Consider the following 21,082-nt stretch of genomic DNA (forward strand, 5'->3'; position numbering starts at 1 on the left):
AACAAAAACAACAAAATAACCAAATAACAAAAGATCCAAGCACTCTCATTGGATAGACTAAAAAGACGTAACCATCCTTGACCAATGGTCATCAATATTGTCTGCTTCCTATGGACTTGACTTTAGAGACCATGTGATTCCCGGCAACCCCGGGTTCAAAACTGGAAATAGGGATCATGTGACTTTCTGAAACCTGAGGCCCAAGACCTCATCCTCCCACTCTGGGTATAGGGTACATGTGACTTAGGCCTAGTCTCATAAACTGAAAAAGTTTCATCCAGTTAGTCCCATTCACTATCCTTTGTACATACAAGTCATATGGTATTAGGATTAAAACTGTAGAACAGAAAGGAATTAGGAGGTTACTTAGTCATAAGAGGAAAGTGAGAATTTTGAGAAATTCCATGACTTACAAAAAAGGATAAGAAATAGGAGTAGGTAGAATTTCAGCATTTCAGTAGTGTGAAATCAGTATAGAAGCTTAACCAGAAATTATCTCAGACTAACAAAAAATATTAATTAGTTTATTAATTAGGGAATGGACATTTATGCTTATTCTATGTGTATTATTTGATGAGTTTATGAACATTTATTTTTAGGTATATGCCACTTATTATTGAGTGAGGAGAGAATTTCATCATTTTAGGAATACTCCTAATGTAGAAACTCTACCAGAGATGATCAGCAACTTATATTTAATTTATCATCTTTGAGAGTAGCCTAGGGCAGTGAAGGTTTAAATAATTTGCTGATGGTGGGTGGTAACAAGACCAATAGGTATCAGAAGCCAGTTTTTTTTTTTTTTTCTGATTTTAGGGCTGGCCTTCTATCCACTAAATCAAACTGTTTTAAAATTGCCTTATATCATATATATGTATCATATCTTCCCTATTAGATTGTTAAGTTCCTTGAGGATAGGGGTTGTATATGCCTTTATAGCCCACAGTGGTTTTACTGTAGTAGTTTCTTGATTAACATATGTTGAATAACTTAGCTATGAATTGATTGTTATAATCCTTGAACAACCCTTCACCTTATTTCAATGGTCATTTCAGCCTGTGAGGCCCCGTTAAGTGTTGCGTTATCCAGATCATAACCAAATAGCCACCTCACCTTTTATAGATATATAAATACAACCTTAAATTCTAGACTAGATAATAGACAAAATATTATGAATATAGAGGGACTTTCATAGACTATCTAGTCTAACACCTTCATTTTATAGTTGAGGAAACTGGGCTTCTGCTACAAAAGTTAAATATATTATATTGATATTCAATATTTATATATGCTGAGATTAGGGTCACACATTTTAAAATATCTTAAAATAAAATCTGTCTTGTATGGAAACATCTTTCTGTCAGAGTGTGGAAATCAACAGGCAGTTACAGATGAAATATATGTTTGCTCAAGAGGCGAGCAATCATGATGGTGAAAACATCATTGCCTTGAAGACAGATTGTCCCTGACAGCACTTCAGTCAAGTGGACTTCCTTCGATGATGAAAGACAGCTGCAAACAAGAGGAGAGAGTCTATCATACAAGTCCCTTCTCTAGCCCAAGCACCTAGAAGAGATCATCTCTGAGTAATTAAAATAGTATAATCCAAAGTGTGGTTAGGAACCTGATATACTTAAGCAAAACAGAAAGGGAATGGACATGGGTACAAAGAGCTTTCAAGAGAAACGAGTTGCTATGTTGAATTTTTTGATAAAACTGATTCAGAAACATAGAAATAGTCCTGAAAGCATAAGTAGCACAAATTCTTGGAATTTCCCAAGAGCCCAGAGTTCTTTCATATCTATGATCTTAGATATTCTCACCATAGAGTTAAGGGAAAGAAGCAGGTCTTTTAATTCCAATTTTGCAGTTTAGAAGTGGGAAAATTAGAAAGATTGTGTCTGGTCCAAAGTCAGCTAGGGAGTAGTAGAGTCAGGTCAATCAAGCAACAAAATAATCAACAAGTATTTATTAAATATTTACTATGAGCCCAGCATTATGCTAAACTCCAGAATAAAAATGAATAAAATCATCTTTGAGCACAAGAGATAGTATGCATGTGTGTGCATGTCTGCACACATACACATGCAGGCATATATATGTACACACAGCCTATATATATGTATATATCCACACACATACATATTTGTATGTGAATAGATGTGTCCATCTTCATTGAAGGAAGTCCAATTGATTAAAGTTCTATCAAGGATAATCTGCCTTTAAAACAATGAGGTTTTCATTATTCTGTCTGCTTGCCTCTTGAGCCAACTTATTTCACACACATATTGTCACATACACATACACACATATATATATATATATCATGCATATGTACAGATATAGATTTCTTTATCTTATATACAGATTTATATATATCTCTAGGCAGCTAGATGGCACAGTGGACAGAGCAATGGACTAAGAATCAGGAAGACTCATCTTCCTGAATTTGATTCTAGCCTTAGACACTTTACTAGATGTATGACCCTTGGCTAGATACCTAACCCTGTTTGCCTCAGTTTCCTAATCTGAAGAAGGAAATAACAAATTTCTCTAGTATCTTTGCCAAGAAATCTCAAATGGAGTCACAAAAAGTTGGGCACAACTGAAATTATTTCTCAACAGCAACATATATCTACATAAAGAAAAGATACACATAGACACATACATATATATACAAACAAGCTTATATACAGAGGATGTAAATGGATATACAGGAATAATATATACAGAACAAATGCAGAGTAGATATAAGGCAAACAATTTAACAAAAATAAATATAACATAACAAAAATAAATACATGTTAAAACAAGATAGTCATGGAATTGGTTTTTACTAGTTGTGGGGGGAGAGGGATAGTCAGGAAAGGCTTTGTGTGAAAAGTGATATTTTGGTCTGAGGTCTAGAATTCACTTTTTTTCAGTGGTGGACTGACAAGGTAAACAACACATATGCATGTATATGTGTATGTATATGTATTAATTATATATGTATATATTCTATTAAAGCTTAAAACTGAATTATGTCTCTTGAGATACCGTGTATACGTTTGTGTACATGTGAACACAATATATGTATTTGGTAAATAATAAAAATTATTCTCACTGATAATGACTTTAAGATCTTTAGACAATTTTTCTCACCACAACCCTTTTAAGGAAGTTGGTAAGAATCTTAGTCTTCTCATTAATTTTCAGGGACATGAAACGATTGGACATGAAACTAGTTCATTGTTAGAGCTGGGTCTTCCTGATTTTCAACTCAATGTTCTGTCAAGGCCCAGAGGTTATTTGGTGGGTTAGATAATGATTCAGGAGCTTTGAAGAAAAGATGGCAAGGTCTAAAGATTCTCTCATCCTGTCAGAATTGGGGATACAAATTATGGGGGATGGGTTGGGCTTTGGTCTGCTTTCAGTATATTTAGAGTCTTTTCTAAAGTGTGCCAGACTCTCTCCTGCTCCCTGTAGCTGCTTCCATATCAACCTTATATTGATCTCTGGACAGTAAGCAAAGAAAACGTGACTCAGTTTTAATTGCTAAAATAAACTATGGCTAAAGCTTGGTGTGAGGGGAAAGACTATAACTGAAGCTAATGGCTAGAATGTAGGGGGTATGGGAAATATGATTCACTCAGCCCTGAGTCCAGAAGACCTGAGACCAAATCCATGACCATGCACTTATTAGCTGTGTGGTTCTGAACAAATAACTTATCCTCTGTCTTCCTCATTTTCCTCATCTGTTATAGAAGGGAGTAAGACTCAATAGCTTTTAAGGTCTCCTTCACTTCTAAATATGTGATATTAAAAGAAAGTTTTGGCAATTTTAATGGGCAATATCCACATAAAAGTTTGAATATTTTCAATATTCTATTGCTCATATTAACTCTTTAGTGTAATAGAACAAGAGAAGGATGGATGTAGATATTTTGTACTAAGATTACTCTAAAAATCATTACGGGAAATATAAAAATGTTAAGTACCTAGAGGTAGCTTGAGAATTTCCACCTGGGACAACCCCCAGCACACATTGTGATGATGGGTCTAGGCTCTGATGAACACTATATTGGGGACTCACAACATTTTTTGTCCCCAAATCATAAAGCTATAAATTTAAAACAGGAAATACACAGGATACACACAAGATGAAAGTGCTTCTGAATTACCAGGGGGATATCTTGAGAAATCCTGATGGATATAGTCTCAGGGAAGCTGTGAAAACAATTTCTAGAAGCTGATACAAAAATGAGCAATAAGAGTAATCACCACAATGTCAAACTCACTATCATCCACAATAAAATAAGGGAACAAATATGAAGCATAACAGAGAAGCTACATAAATAACCTTTGTAAAGAAAGAATCCCACCCGATGCCGTTGATTGCTTTTTTTCCTTGAGGTACAAGATTGGTTGATGAAAAAACTACCAATGGAATATTATCTCTTGATTTATTAAAGCTACTTTATTCTCGAAATTTACTCGGCTGGTGAATTCAAAATGGAATGATTATAAGAATTGCTTCTTGGATTCCACATCCACAGATTTAGTAGTAATGTGCCATGGAAAGATTTGAAATGGAAACTCAGGTTTCCAGACCATGCCCTTTTCATTACTCTATGCTACCTTCTTTAAAATTTGCTGACCTGTTCTTTTTGGAGATCTGTTCTTATTTAGAGACCCCTTAATCCAACTCCTTCATTTTACAGAGGAGAAAATTAAGTCCCAGAAAAGTGACTTGGCTTGTCCAAAATTAAGTTTACTGGCATATTGAGAATTAGAACCTGATGCATTCCTGACTCACAGGCCAATCACTCATGCTGCCTCTCTATGGAGTGTATTTCTAACTGTGCAGGTTTCAGGTAAGATTGGGGGGGACTAGACATCTTTCCTGTCATCCCTTGTACTACACACTAGTCACCAGTTTCAGAATAAAGAGCCTCTTGAATCTTCCTATTCTAGAGGAGATAATCTAGTCAACATTAGAGAGAGTTCTAGGCTGAATCTGAGTGAAGGTGAGTACCTAAAAATTACATTACCCTTTTCACAGTTAGTCTGGCCCCAACATTCCACTTAATCTACAAGCAAGATCAGGGACTGCACACCTGCCTACCATTGCATACATACTTACTTCACCCCCTTTTATACCTTTTTTTCAGGGATTAATAATCAAATCAACATTACTCTTGCCACTATGAAAGGCAAAACAATTTATTGCCCTGTGACTCAACCTAGAATTGAATCCCTAGAATTGATTCTAAAATAAAGAAATATCTAGACTGAAGCTTCCTTCCATGGCCACCACTCCTACATGTGGTGGAACTCCCTGTTCCCTTGTACCTATTCATGTCAGATCCTTCCTTCCTCTATTTCTTTTGTACTCTACTATTGAACTCTTTCTTACACTGTGTCTTCTGTGACCCATCCTTTATATTAGAACTTTCCCATCCTTCTCTCCATTCCCCCAAAAGTACTTTGTATTTGTTTGTATATTATTATACTTATAGTAAGGATGCTATGTAAACTTATAGTAAGAAAACTATGTATATGTACAGTAAGGATTCTATGTATACATATAGTAAGGATACTATGTGTACTTATTTTTTATGTGTATACAGCTTCATGTTATATACTGGATAGGTATCTCTCTTCAACTCCAGAAAGAGCAAATGTAACCTCTGACAAATATTAGCTGTGTGATCCTGGGAAAGTGATTTAACCTCTTAATACTCTAGGTTAAGTTTACTGGCAGAATGAGAATTAGAACCTGATGCATTCTTGACTCTAGGGTAACTATCTAAGACTATAGATTACAGAGAACAACCTGAAGTAGTAGAAGGAGTTTTTTCACCTAGGAATTTCATGTTAGTGGAATCATAGGTCCAATTCTTCTTATTATTATATGAGTACACATGTCATCCCTAATAGAATGCAAGCTCTTTGAGGGAGGAGACTGTTTTATATTTTTGCAGTGACACATAGAAAGCATTTTTAGAATGCTTATTTAATTGTATTGTATTGTCTGCAGGGATTATACTTCCTAGAATATGATGGTATCTATATTTGTCCCTCTATTTTACATAAAACATTTTGATTGCAAAAACACTGTATAAATGTCTGTAATAATCACCATTATTACTACTACTACTAATAACATATTTTATAGCACTTTAAAGTTTGCAAAACACTTTAAGTACAGAATTTCATTTTACATATAACTACAGTTACTTTGATGCATCACTGAGGCACTGAAGTGACTCAGGGCTCTCAAAAGGCCATGACAGATGGATACAAGCTTTGGTAGGTTTTATAAAATTTGAGAACTTTTGGATATGGGCCTTGAAATAGACTGTGCTCTTACAGTCCAATAAACAATCTCACAAAGTTCTGAGAGGTTCATTGCAAGGTTAACTTTGAGGAGATAAAGGAGAGATAGAAGGGGAAAGAGAGAGGGAGAGAACTTATTTGACTACATTATCTTTTGAAGACTATCTACTAAGATTATAGAAGAATTAATATTTGTTTTAAGGAAGGGAGTACCTACTTTAATGAAATTACTTGTATCTAAAGAACTAAATAAGTGAGGTCATCTACGTGATACAGTAGATAGCGAGCTGGACCTGAAGTCAAGGAGAATTGAGTTCAAATTAGCCTTAGACACTAATTAGTTGTGTGGCTCTGGGTAAGTCATTCTGTTTGTCTTAGTTTCTTCATGTGTAAAATGGGGATAACAATAGCATAGCTCCCATGGTTATTGTAAGGATAAAATAAGTTAATATTTGTAAAGCATTTAGCACAATGCCTGGAACATAGTAGACATGATATAAATATTCACTAGAACATTTTTTGCTGTTATTGTTATTATTATCATGACTCGGGTTTTGTTGTAGTAAAGAGAAGCTGGGCCCCTGATTGAGAATTTCCATTTTGGAATTCTGGGTTTGTACAAAGTGAAAGTCCCAGCTGTTAAAGAAGAAACAATCAGATGGATTTGCATGTGAATTCTACCAAACATTTAAAGAACAATTAACTCCAATACTATGCAAAGTATTTGAAAATATAGGGAAAGAAGGAGTCCTACCAAATTCTTTTTATGATACAGACATGGTACTGATACTTAAACCAGGTAGGATGAAAACAAAGAAAGAAAATTATAGACCAATCTCCCTAATGAATATTGAAGCAAAAATCTTAAATAAAATAGTAGCAACAAGAGTACAGGAAAGTCATCCCTAGAATAATACACCACGACCAAGTAGGATTTATACCAGGAATGCAAGGCTGGTTCAATATTAGGAAAACAATGAGCATAATTGGCTATATCAATAACCAAACTAACAAAAACCATATGATTATCTCAATAGATGCAGAAAAAAAATTTGATAAAATCCAACATCCATTCCTATTAAAAACTCTAGAGAGTATAGAATAAATGGATTTTTTTCTTAAAATAACCAGTAGCATCTATTTAAACATCAGCTAGCATCATATGTAATGGGGATAAACTAGAAACATTCCCAGTAAGATCAGGGATGAAACAAGATTACCCACTATCACCATTACTATTCAATGTTTTATTAGAAACACTAGCTTTGATAAGAGAAGAAAAAGACATTAAAGGAATTAGAGTAGATAATAAGGAATCCAAATTATCATTTTTGCAGATGATATGATGGTATACATAGAGAATGCTAGAAAATCAACTAAAAACTATTAGAAATAATTCAAAACTTTAGCAAAGTTGCAGGATACAAAATAAATCCACATAAGTCATCAGCATTTTTATATATTACCAAAAAAATCCAATAGCAAGAGATATAAAGAGAAATTCCATTTAAAATAACTGTTGATAGTATAAAATATTTGGGAATCTATCTGTCAAGGGAAAGTCAGGAACTATATGAACACAACTACAAAACTTTCCACACAAAGTCAGATCTAAACAATTGGAAAAATATGAAGTGCTCTTGGATAGGTCAAGTAAATATAATAAAAATGAGAATACCTATCTAACAAATCTATTTATTTAGTGCTATACCAATCAAACTCCCAAGAAACTATTTTGCTGACCTAGAAAAAATAATAACAAAATTCATCTGGAAGAACAAAAGGTCAAGAATTTCAAGGGAATTAATGAAAAAAAAAAGCAAATAAAGGTGACCTAGCTGTACTAGATTTAAAACTATATTATAAATCAGTGGTCATCAAAATCATTTGGTACTGGTTAAGAAATAGAGTAGTCAATCAGTGGAATAGGTTAGATTCACAGAACAAAATAGTCAATGACTGTAATATCTTAGTGTTTGACAAACCCAAAGGCCCCAGCTTTGGGGATAAAAATTCACTATTTGACAAAAACTGTTGGGAAAATTGGAAACTAGTATGGCAGAAACGAGACATTAATCTGCACCTAACATTGTATACCAAGATAAGGGTGAAATGGGTTCATGATCTAGACATAAAGAATGTTATAAACAAATTAGAAGAAGATAAGATAGTTTACCTCTCAGATCTGTGAAGAAGGAAGGAATTTGTGACCAAAAAAGAACTAGAGATCTTTATTGATCACAAAATAGAGATTTTCATTATATTAAGTTAAAAAGGTTTTGTACAAACAAAACTTATATAGACACAATTAGAAGGGAAGCAATAAACTGAGAAAACATTTTTATATTCAAAAATTCTAATAAAGGACTCACCTAAAATATGTAGAGGATTGATTCAAATTCATAAAAATTCAAGCCATCCTCCAATTAATAAATGGTCAAAGGATATGAACAGACAATTTTCAGATGAAGAAAGTAAAACTATTTCTAGTCATATGAAATGGTGCTACAAATCACTATTGATCAGAGAAATGCAAATTAATACAAGTGAGATACCACTACATGCTTCTCAGATTGGCTAAGATGAAGGAAAAGATAATGATGAAAATTGGAGGGGATGTGGGAAAACTGAGACACTAATACATTGGTGGTGGAACTATTAAAGGATCCAACCATCTGGAAAACAATTTAGAACTATGCCCAAACAGTTACCAAACTGTGCATGCTCTTTGACCAGCAATGTTTCCACTGGGCTTATATCCCAAAGAGATTTTAAAGGAGGAGGGACCCACATGTGCAAAAATGTTTGTGGCAGCTCTTTTTGTAGTGGCTAGAAACTGGAAACTGAATAGATGCCCATCAGTTGGAGAATGGCTGACTAAGTTATGGAATATGAATCTTGTGGAATATTATTGTTCTGTAAGAAATCACCAGTAGAATGATTTCAGAAAGACCTAGAGAGACTTACATGAACTGATGCCAAGTGAAATTAGCAGAACCAGAAGATCATTATACATGGCAACAAGAAGATTATATAATGATCAATTTTGATGGATGTGGCTGTCTTCAACAATGAGAGTTCCAATTGTTTAGTGATGAAAAGAGCCAGCTACAGATAGAGAGAGGATTGTGGGAACTGAGTATGGTTCACAACATAGTATTTTCACTTTTTTGGTTGTTGTTTGCTTGCATTTTATTTTGCTTCTCACCTTTTTTTCTGGTTTGATTTGATTTTTCTTGTGTGGCAAGATAATTGTATAAATATGTATGCATATATTGGATTTAACATATATTTCTATCATGTTTAACATATATTGGAGTATTAGCCATCTGGGGAGGGGGGTAGAGGAAAGGGGAGAAATTGGAACACAATAGTCTTTGCAAGAGCTAATGCTGAATAACTGTCCACGCATATGTTTTGAAAAACAAAAAGCTTTAATAAGGGGGGAAAATAATATGTCATTAAAAAAAAAGAAACAATCATTCACTTAACTGTCATTCTTTTAAGTCAGTCAATAAATATATATTTAAGTGACCACAAGATTCCAGACACTATGCTTTGCACTAGGGATGCAGAAAAGGAAACAATACCTACCCTCAAAGAGCTTACATTTTTTTGGAAAGAGATAACAGGTACATGTATAAGCATCTATAGAATAAATATATTCAGGACACATAAAACTTAAGTATAGACACTTTCGGGAGAGTGAGAAGTTACTAGCAATTAATGAGATCAGAAAAAGCTTTGTGTAGAAGAAGAGCTGCATCTTGAAAAAGTTAAGGAATAAGTAATATCCAATAATAACAATAATTGTGATAATAATGAGATCCAAGTCCTAAGAATTCATTACTATCTGTGTTACTGAAGTCTTATATTTGGGATTTCAGGTAAAAAAGAAACACTGTGAGCCAGAAAAATTGAACAGACACAATCACCAAGATTCATCTTTAAAATCTTCATGATGGACAACAGATCTCTTTGTCTACTTCCTATGTAAGACTTCTGAATTATTTTTTGTATGACTCAGTGAAATCAAAACAGAATTTAATGAATTCAGTGATCATCCCATCAGATTATGAGATACTACCTTTGGCCTTATCATATCCTCAATACTAAAAGCAAGGGGCCAAGTATAAGTGTGTAAAGGAGTATAAAGTACAAATATAAGGGGATGTAGAATCACAGGATCGGTTGACCCCGACTAGATATCTCATTAATAGAACCACAATTTGGGGTTGTAAGGAACTTTAAAGACCATCCAATCATCTCATTTTATATATGAATTAGATGAATTCCATGTGGATTATTTGACTATTAGGTATATTAAGTAATGGAACCTGGATTTTAACACAGGTTTTGGGTCTCCATATTTAATGGGCAGAGTACTGGAGCCTAGAGTCAGAAAAACTAATCTTTCTGAGTTTAAATCTAGCCTCAAACACTTACTAGTTGTATGACCTTGAGTCAGTCTATTAACTCTGATTACCTCAGGTCTTCATCTATAAAATGAACTGGAGAAGAAAATGGCAAATCACTCTAATATCTTTGCCAAGAAAACTGCAAATGGGATATATTGGATTACTAGCTGTCTAGAGGAGGGTATAGGGGAAGGGAGGGAGAAAAAATTTGGAACACAAGGTTTTACAAGAGTGAATGCTGAAAATTGTCTTTGTATATATTTTGAAAATAAAAAGCTATTATTTAAAATAAAACCTGGAAAGGATGATCATGAAGTCAGACACAATTGAGAAAAAAAAGCCTGAGCAACAACTGTATTACTCTGTCTATGTCTTTCTCCTGAATCAGGACATATCAGTTCCACAATACTGAAATGTGATGGGAGGATGTGGGGGAAATGATTCTAGATCACAGGTTATTAGAGACATACTGGGAAGAATAAAGAAAAAAATAAGAGTGATCTTCAACGAATGAAGGGTTAATTGTTGCCTATGATAAGCTTGGCATAGTCTTGAATATTTAAGTAATAGATGTTAGTAAGAAAGTAGGTTTTCCCTACCCATGCTTCAGTTGAAATGAGTTTTATTGACACTCATGGAAATCAGAGACGATGTCTATTTAACTTGATTTGTGCAGCTCCCAACCTAACATCATGTAGAGGTGAGTGCTTAATCAGTTTAAGATGATGGATGATGATTTAATTGGGACAAAGCAATCTACAAGTGCCTCAAGGTTTAAAAACACCAAGGAGACAGTGTTCTAAAGAGTAAATAGACCAATAAGTAAAAGAACATTTTCAGCTATTAGTGAGTTCAGAAATTGAAAGTTATTCAGCAATGCAACAATTTCCAGAGGACCTGGAATTAAGGGTGAGAGAATACAATTTAGCATTTTAAATTGAACTAAGAATAAAAAGCCTAAAAGGTTGAATAAAGCAACCATTTAGTAGAGTTGGAAAGTATCCTAGAGGCCATCTAGTCTATTCCTAGAGAACTAGATTTAAAGTCAGAAGACTTGAGTTCTTCTTGATTCATGGGCATGTCACTTAATTTCTCTGAGCGTCTATTATCTCATTTGTAAAACTTAGTTGTGCTATGTGAAGTCTAAGGTTCCTTCTAGCTCTAATCAAGGGCTTCACCTCCAACCATAGATCATCCAGACACTGATTTGGACTCTTCATTTGAATGCTCTTTTCATCCCTAATTTCTTTGTTTCTATGGCACTCTTTATGGGTATTGAAACTTAATTATGTAGATATTATGTAGATGTATATGTTATTAATTAACATAATGCTAATTATGTTGTATAGATCTAATTATGTAGATGTATGAAAAAAATCTGGGACTTTCGTGAAGCAAGGACAAATTACTTGTGTACTTTAGTCAAGATTCAGAAATTGTATTGCTAGGCCACTAAAATCTTCCCCCCTTCTTTGTGATTCTCACCACTTCACTCCCCATGGGAATGCAGCACAGACAATTTTACTTAAATAGTCTTCTTTGTCCTCCCTTTTCCTCTTGTACTAACTCAGAAGGATAATATGACCTGATGAAATGTGTACTTTATGAACTATAAAGATAGCTATTGGGGCAAAAGGACCAACATGTGCAAAAATGTTTACATCAGCTCTCTTTGTGGTGGCAAAGAATTGGAAAGTGAGTGGCTGCCCATCAATTGGCTGAATAAGTTATGATATGAATGGAATTACTATTGTTCTATAAGAAATGATGAACAGGCTGATTTTATAAAAGCCTGAAAAGACTTATATGAACTGATAGTGAGTGAAGTGAGCAGAATCAGGAGAGCATTGTACACATTAACAAAATTATGTGATGATTAACTATGATAGACTTAACTCTTCTCAGCAATGCATGATCCAAGACAATTCCAATAGACATGAAGTGGGAAGTTCTATCCATATCCAAGACTGAATGTCAGTTGAAGCATGGTATTTCATCTTTTTTTTCCCTTCTCATAGTTTTTCCCCTTTTGTTCTGATTTTTCTTTCCCAACATATTCATATGGAAATATATTAAAATTATTGTACATGTATAATCTATATCAAATTACTTTCTGTCTTGGGGAGAGGGAGGCAAGAGAGGGAGGTAGGAAAAAATTGGAACTCAAAATCTTACAAAAAGAAATGTTGAAAACTATCTTTGTATGTAATTGGAAAAAATAACATACTATTAAAATAAATTTAAAAGAGAAAAAAATTAAAACAAACAAAGAATCTTGATTTTTTAAATTTTTTTTCAGGGACTGTTTTTTTTTTTCCTTTTTCTTTTTTATTTTTTTAATAACTTTTTATTGATAGAACCCATGCCAGGGTAATTTTTTACAGCATTATCCCTTGCACTCACTTCTGTTCCGATTTTTTCCCCACCCTCCCTCCACCCCCTCCCTCAGATGGCAAGCAGTCCTTTACCTGTTGAATAGGTTACAGTATATCCTAGATACAATATATGTATGCAGAACCGAACAGTTTTCTTGTTGCACAGGGCGAATTGGATTCAGAAGGTATAAATAACCCAGGAAGAAAAACAAAAATGCAAGCAGTTTATATTCAATTCTCAGTGTTCAAAGAATATTTATTGGATGGAGCTAATATTTTAGCAAAGAACTCAATGAATGTTGGTAAAGGAAATCTCCTTTACCCTAAATGTGGAATCTCTGGCATAACTACTGGGACATACTATTTGAGTAGTAAGTGATAAGTAGGGTAGGGCAATTAGAATTTGGTTATAAATCATCATAATCTAGAGAACACAAAAACATAGCGTATGCCCTCCTCAACAGATAAACCATTAGAAGAACTACTTCTCTTTCCTACTTAGCTACTTCTTTTAATTATTTATCACCTACTTCCAGAAAGTATTTCCCAATCCTTCTTAAGTCCTTTTCCTGTTTGTACATAGTTATTTGCAAGTTGTTTCTCTAATGGAGTGTGAGCAGCTCAAGGGCAGGGACTCTATTTTACTTTTCTCAGCAGTAAACGGAATCTGGCACATAGTAAGTACTTAATAAATGCTCCTTGGCTAATTACTTAGTGTATCATTTTCAAGTCATGAACTACAATAATATTGACTTAATAATGGTTTGTGCTACTTGTTCTGGTTTTCACAAGACTTTTTTCAGTACAGCACACATTTTTCTTCTTGCAATGCCCCAGATTGTTTGTTCCAAGTGCTTTTTGTGCTTCTAACTCCACGTGCCCAAGTCATTAGTTATAATTTTGGTGGTAATGCTCATGGGGAAAAGGAATTAATCAAAACATCTCTCTCTGTCTCTGTTTCTCTCGTCTCTGTCTGTCTTTCTGTCTCTCTCTCGCTTACACACACACACACACACACACACACACACACACACACACACACACACACACTTTGTCTTCTTGGAAGAATCCAAGATTGTACAGGAAAAGAGAGAGCCTATTTCCTTACTTTGCTAGCAATACTAAACTGAAAATAGTGACACCAAGGAGCAAGACAGAGGGAGGAGAGAAAAGATTGAAAAGTGAGTTCATCCTGAGGAACTTTTAGATTTAGGGTTTGTGGTGGATCTAGTAACCTTTATCCTAGGTCTCTGGGTACAATCTGAAAGATCAAATGGTTGTGATAATTATAATTTTTAATCTCTCTAGCCAACTCAGAATTAATTCTTTGATTAGGTCTGGAGTTTATATCCCACATTTTTTCCCCCTTTTTATGGTAAGTACACATGGTACTTGAGAATTTTATTCAAAGGTCTTTCTTGCTTCCTTTTTTCTTTTAGCACAACTTTGTTCTGCAGCATTTGCAATCCTGTCTTATGAATCTGGAATTGGTATCAATGTACTAAGTGATCTCCTTCAGGTGTTCTGAATAGGAGCATATAAACCAAGGAAGGGGGAAATGCTTGCCCCCAAGTACTAATGTTTTTCTTGCCATCTGAGTGTCTTGCTGAAAGGAAGAGTATGACATACTGGAAATGATGCTGTATTTGGTGCCAGGCAAACTTGAGTCAAATTAAATTCCACCTCAAACATTTATCTATTGTGTGATTTTGGACAAGTCAATTAACCTCTCTGATCCCTAGATTTCTCATCCTGAAAATGGAAATAAAAATGCATACACTATTCACCTTACAATGATGTGAGTAAAATATTATGTAAAACTATATGTAATATGAGTTATATTGTTATTATTATTATAAAATAAATATTGACAGAGAAGCCATTTCTAACATTAAAAATATGTGCATTCCCAAGAAAATAATATTTGCAGAAGTTTTATTTTCTTTTCTGTTTCTTAGATTCCAAGTGACTATCCACTTTTTTACCCTTATTCCTTTTTCTAAACTAGTATATGAAACTTAGTAAGGGAGTATAACACCAGAAATATCAATAAAGAAAGATTCATAAAGGGACAAGTTGATTCTCTAATGATAATGTGGAGATTAGCAACATAGGAAGATTTATATTAAAGAACTAATGTGTAGTGAAGTAAATAAAACAAAAAAAATAGATGGAAATATCAATAACTTAAACTAAAGGATATGTAATTATGATAGATATGGCTCCAGGGAATGCATACATTCTCTCCTTTCTTTTTAAAAGTGTGTGAAGATGGAAAGGGTAGGTGGGTATGAAGGTATGACATATAACTGATGATGGTTTTACTGATCTACTTCTCTTTCTGTCTCTGTCTCTCCTCCTTCTTTTCCTCCTCTCCCTCTCTCCTCCCCTCTACCTCTCTTTCCTTCTTCCTCTCTCTTTTTAAAATTAAAGGATGACTCTCTGGAAAGAAACAAAATGAAGGTGGTATGAAAATAAAAGTTATCAATTAAAATCAACAAAAAGAGAAAAAAGAAAGAATAAAAGAGAAGGAAAGACAGAGACAGAGAAGGAAGGAAGCTTCTATAAATAACTTCCTCTGACCTCTGATCAGCTGGCCCCTCAATTTTAGGCACCTAAGATCACAGATTTAGAGCACAAAAGAATCTTAGAAGCCATCTAGTCCAGACATAGCAAACATGCAGCCCTCAGACTGCATGAGATCCTAGCCAGATTAAAATTTAAAATTTGAGGAATATTTTACAAAATTAATAAAAATGCAATGAAGCAAATAATGTTAATTTGTGTTTTTTAAGTTTTCAGGATTTCTTATATATGGATTGATAGTCCTTGTTATTATTTTAGTTCACTATCACTGAGTCTCTCTTATTACAGTGAGAATATCCTTACACCCTGGAGAAATCAAGAGACTTTCTCAATTTTGGACTTCTAGAAGGTTCCATTTCCCTCAAATAGATAAATTATTTTATTAAAATGCATTCTTATAATTGGAAATGGGGAAATTATGACAAGCTTTTGTTGGCATCTCAGGTCAGAAAACAGGTTAGAGGAAGTATTGTGATACTTTCTTGAAATCTGGGATACAACTAACTACTTCAAACATGAATCTTTTAAAAGATTTCCTATACTTGAAGCTCAGATTGATTTCATTTTCTTTTTTCCCTTCATTTCCATTCTTTTCTTTCTCCCCTTTCTTATCTATTCTGGTAAAACTTCCAAATGAACCTCTAGGATTGCTGAGCCATTAGAATGTCCAATATTTTACTAAGTCTGCAGCTTTTTTCAAGTATATCTTTCCCTCTGAGAAAGTTAGTTTGCATTTTTTCTTTTTGGTGAAAGTTTCTCTGGTTCTATCCTGAGATATTTATTTGCAGGAAATACAATGCCAGCTGCAGTGGCAAGCAGTTATTCCTTTTAGGCATCCCCTCTCCCTGCCATATCAACTAGAAGTACCACACTTGTTCTCATACTTCATAAAGGCAAGACCTCCACCTCCTCAAGTCATTTTGAACTTCAGATCATTTTTTGAATTGATAAATTCAATACATGAGTGTGGCCACATGATTAAAGAAATGCAAGGATAAACTTAAAATTTGCATACAAGACTTTTAAAACCAAAGACATCTATAAGACTTTTCAACAAATCTTTGGAGGAAGATTCATGTAAGAGAAAATGACAGCAATTAGATGCCAAATTCTAAAAGCCAAAGTGAGACTTTTTTTGGTTTTGGCTTTTGTTTTTATTTTTACAAGTTTTTGCTTCTATTGGTCCAAATATTGAACTCTGAAATTCTTACACATTTTAAATAGATTTCTTGAAAAGAGGTAATTAGTTTTCAAAAAATCAGTTAGCCAATTTGTTACTTCTTAGTAGCATTTGCTGTGTTCCCAATTAGCTCACTTGAGTAAAGTGCTGTTATAATGAGTCTGAGGTCAGGAGTTTAATATTTGTATGCCTGGGTTAGCTTCCCTCTGCTTTATGACCAAAGGCTGTTTTCCCCAGATGTAGCCAGCTGTTATTCAGATGTGTCCACTTGACAGCAAGAGAGATTTGGTGACAGACTTTGGATATATTATCATAAAATCATCTTGCTTACTAGGGAAACAACAATAAAAACAAACTCAAAGGTCATGCTATGCTAATAGTTAACTTTATTTTTATCATAAAAGTTCCTAGATACTAACAATGACCAATGATGCAGGATAAGGGAAACACTGTGTTGATAGCAGATCTGTTCACTCAAGCATTTAAGAAATTTTGTCCTGCTAGACAAAATGAAGAAATGTGTACTAAATGGTAGCGGAGTTATATAGATTCAAAACTATTTGACTCCAAACAATCATGATGGATGGGTTGAAAGTTAACCTGGAGGGAGCTAATGGTGCATCCACGGGAGCTGTCCATGGCCTGTTGCCATTCAACATGTTTATCAATGATTTAGATGGCATGAAGGCTTGGGAGGATAGTGAACTAGTTTGGAGGAGAATGCCAGGATCTATTTAAAAATATCTTGACAGGCTAGAACATTGACTATATCATATGAGATCAAATGCAATAGTAAAGCACTACACCTGGGTCCAAAAAGATCAATTGTACAAGATGAGAATATATTGCAAAGCAACAGTTTATGGGGGTGGGGAAAGAAAAGTCTGGGAGGTTTTAATGAATTGCACTGAACAGGAGATTTCTGTTTCTTGTCTTTTTAATCTAGGTACTTTATATTTTTGTAGATAATTATATTTTTCCTTTAAATGATCAATTTTATTAGTATGCAATAGTGCATTGTCATTTCTGATCATTTGCTTTTTTTCTTCTCTATTGTGAATTCGCTTTGTTTTTTACATTTTAATGAATTTATTGTCCTTTTGATTAGGTTACTGAATCATTTATCAATTACACACACACACACACACACACACACACACACACACACAAGTTGTTGTTTTTTTTTAGAGTGGGAGAGAGAGAGACAATTAGGGTTAAGTGTTTGCCCAGGATCACAGTTAGTTCTGAGTCTCTATATGAACTCAAGTATTCTTAACTCCAAGATTAGTGCTCTGTCCACTGTGCCACCTTGCTATCCTATAGTTTGTTCTTTAAATCAGTCATGACATAGGATATTATTTAGTGTCCTTTTAGGTCAGAGCATTTTACTAATGATTTTTTTTTGCCCTGAGGCAATTGGGGTTCAGTGATTTAACCAGGGTCACATAGCTAAGAAGTGTTAAATGTCTGAGACCAGATTTGAACTTGGGTCTTCCTGATTTCAGGGATGGTGCTCTATCCACTGCGCCTCCTAGGCACTCCTACTAATGATTTATTCATTCATTTTTTAATTGTAATATGTGCTATAAATGATGTACTTAATTTTCTGCCTTATTTTTATTTATTATTTCTTTATGCTTATGAACATGATCAATTTTTTCAAAGGTACCATTAATGCTGAGCAATATAGACATTCTTGGGTTTCCCATTTACAAATACATAGCTTCTTGATATAAGTAAACACCATCACATAATAGCAGACAATCTTCATAGTCTTATGCTGCATTAATAAAAGTATAGTATTCAAAAAAGGGAAGTGCTCATTTTTTTTCTATACACACTTTTAAAATTATATCTGGTCTACTATTTTTAATTCTGAGTACTACATTTTAAGAAGGACATTGGCAATTTGGAACACATATGAAACAAAGCATCCAGGGTAATGAGAGAACTGAAGAGTATGCTGTATGAGTTTGATTAAAGGAACTTTGAATTTAACTGGGAAGAAAATAGACATGAGGGTAATGTAATAACTCTCATCAAGTCTCTAACTAGTTGTTATATGGAAGAGGGATTGGACTTGTTCTTCTTAACCCCAGAAGTATCACTGGGTGCAATGGGGGAAAGCTTCAGGGAGGTAGATTTTGGTTCAATGTAAAGAAAAATGTTTTAGTAATTAGAGTTGACCATAAGTAATATGAGCTGCCCTCAAGGGGAGTGTGAATCCCTTTACTAGCTCTTCAAGTAGAGTCTTGACAACCACGTATCAGGAATTTTGTCAAGGAAATAACTATTTAGATATGAGTTAGACTAAAAGTTTTCTGAGATGCTCTCCTACTCTGAGATTTTGTGAATGAACTGTCTCATTGTGTCTTGCTTTTGTTACAATTTACAAAGCCAGAGGACATTAGAGTTGGAAGGTACCTTAAACATCATTCATTCTAACCCCTTTCTTCAAAGGATAATTGGATTTAGGAGTTAAGGAAACCTTTGACACTATCTAATCCAAACCCTCTTATTTTATAGTAAACAGGATTTTAGAATGGTGAGTAATTTGTCCAAGGTGTCAGTGGTGAGAAGCATAGCTGAGATTTATAATTAAGTCTTCTCACTCCAAATCTCATGCTTTTTCTTTTATGCTACAGAGTGATGATTATGTATAACTTATTGGAAATAAAAGTATTTACACTTATATTTTAATTTACTAATCATTACTTCATTGTGTGATTATATCCTTACAACCTTCTTGTCAAGTTGGTAAAACCTCTTGTTTAACAAATAAGGAAATAAGGCTCAAAGTAGATATTAATTTACTTATCCAAAGGCTCAGAGTTGGCTAGTGGTACACCTAGAACTCAAGCCAGATCATTTAATTACAAAGCCAGTTTCTTTTCTACTAAACTAAAAGAAGGAACAATAATAACAAGTGATTTATACTAATTTACCCAGCTAGCTGGTAGCAATACTGGGAAAAGAATCATTCTCCTAACCTCAGATTCAATGAATCAAAACTAGATTATATTGTATCATGTTGTTTTTCCTCAGAACAATTTTGATTTACACTATAATAGAAATAGGTAGGATAAGATATCAGCCCAAACTAGCTCAAAACCTAGTTTAGATGACTGGAAATGTATCAAGTTTATGAACCAGAAAAGCAGAAGAAAAATACTTTCCCATATGGAGAAGGGAAATTGCATATAAGCAACATTTTTATGCTTCCAATCTATATCCTGCCCAAATATACCAATGGAAAGAGTTAGGGATTCTAGCTCAGTGACATTAATTTCCTAGAGGGCATGCATGCCCTGTCCCAACATTCAACTCTTACTGGATGAATTTAGGCTGAAAACTAAAAACAGGCTGATAAAAAAATACTGACTTCTAAGGAATTTATAATACCCTTCCTTATAGCCACTATGGAGGAGCAAAAGAAATTGGAATTATATTAACTAAAAGTAAGTTTCAGAATTATGTATGTATTTCATTCAGTTCAATAAGTATTTATTACATAGTTCCACAGAGAGAGGTATTATGCTGGACTGCTGCACTTTCCTTCACAAAGTTTAATATCTACTTTTGTAAGAAATCATTATGGAGCAGTTGGAGCCACTGTGTAATCAATTTCCAAAAAGCTTATTTGGAACAAGTCAATGGGAATAAGCCATTATGAAAGATAATTGAAAGTTTCTTTAAAATCAGCTTCCCAAAACAAGGACTAACCATCCTAAAGCACAAGTCTTAACTATGTCACCCCCATATTTACTTAACTCCAGTGGTTCCCTATCACTTCTTCCAGAATCAAATATAAAATCCTTTTTTTTGGGGTTTTTAAAGCCCTTCATAATCTGCCCCCTTTGTACTTTTCCAATCTTCTTATGCCTTATTACTTTCCACAGTTCCAAAGACATTGACCTCCTGAGTATTCCTAAACAGAACACTCCATCTTCTGATCCTGAACTATTTCACTGGCTGTTCCCCATGTTTATAATTCTGTTCTCTCTCATCTTTACCTCCTGGTCTTCATCAAGTCTCAGTTAAAGTTCTTTTATAAGAATTCTTTCACTATCCTTTTTAATCTTAGTGCCTTCTTTCTGATATCTCCACATATACATAGATATAGACAGATAATCTCTCTCTCTCTCTCTCTCTCTCTCTCTTTCTCTCTCTCTCTCTCTCTCTCTCTCTCTCTCTCATTTGCA

This window comes from Antechinus flavipes, chromosome 1, assembly GCF_016432865.1.
Source record: "Antechinus flavipes isolate AdamAnt ecotype Samford, QLD, Australia chromosome 1, AdamAnt_v2, whole genome shotgun sequence".
NCBI lineage: Eukaryota > Metazoa > Chordata > Mammalia > Dasyuromorphia > Dasyuridae > Antechinus > Antechinus flavipes.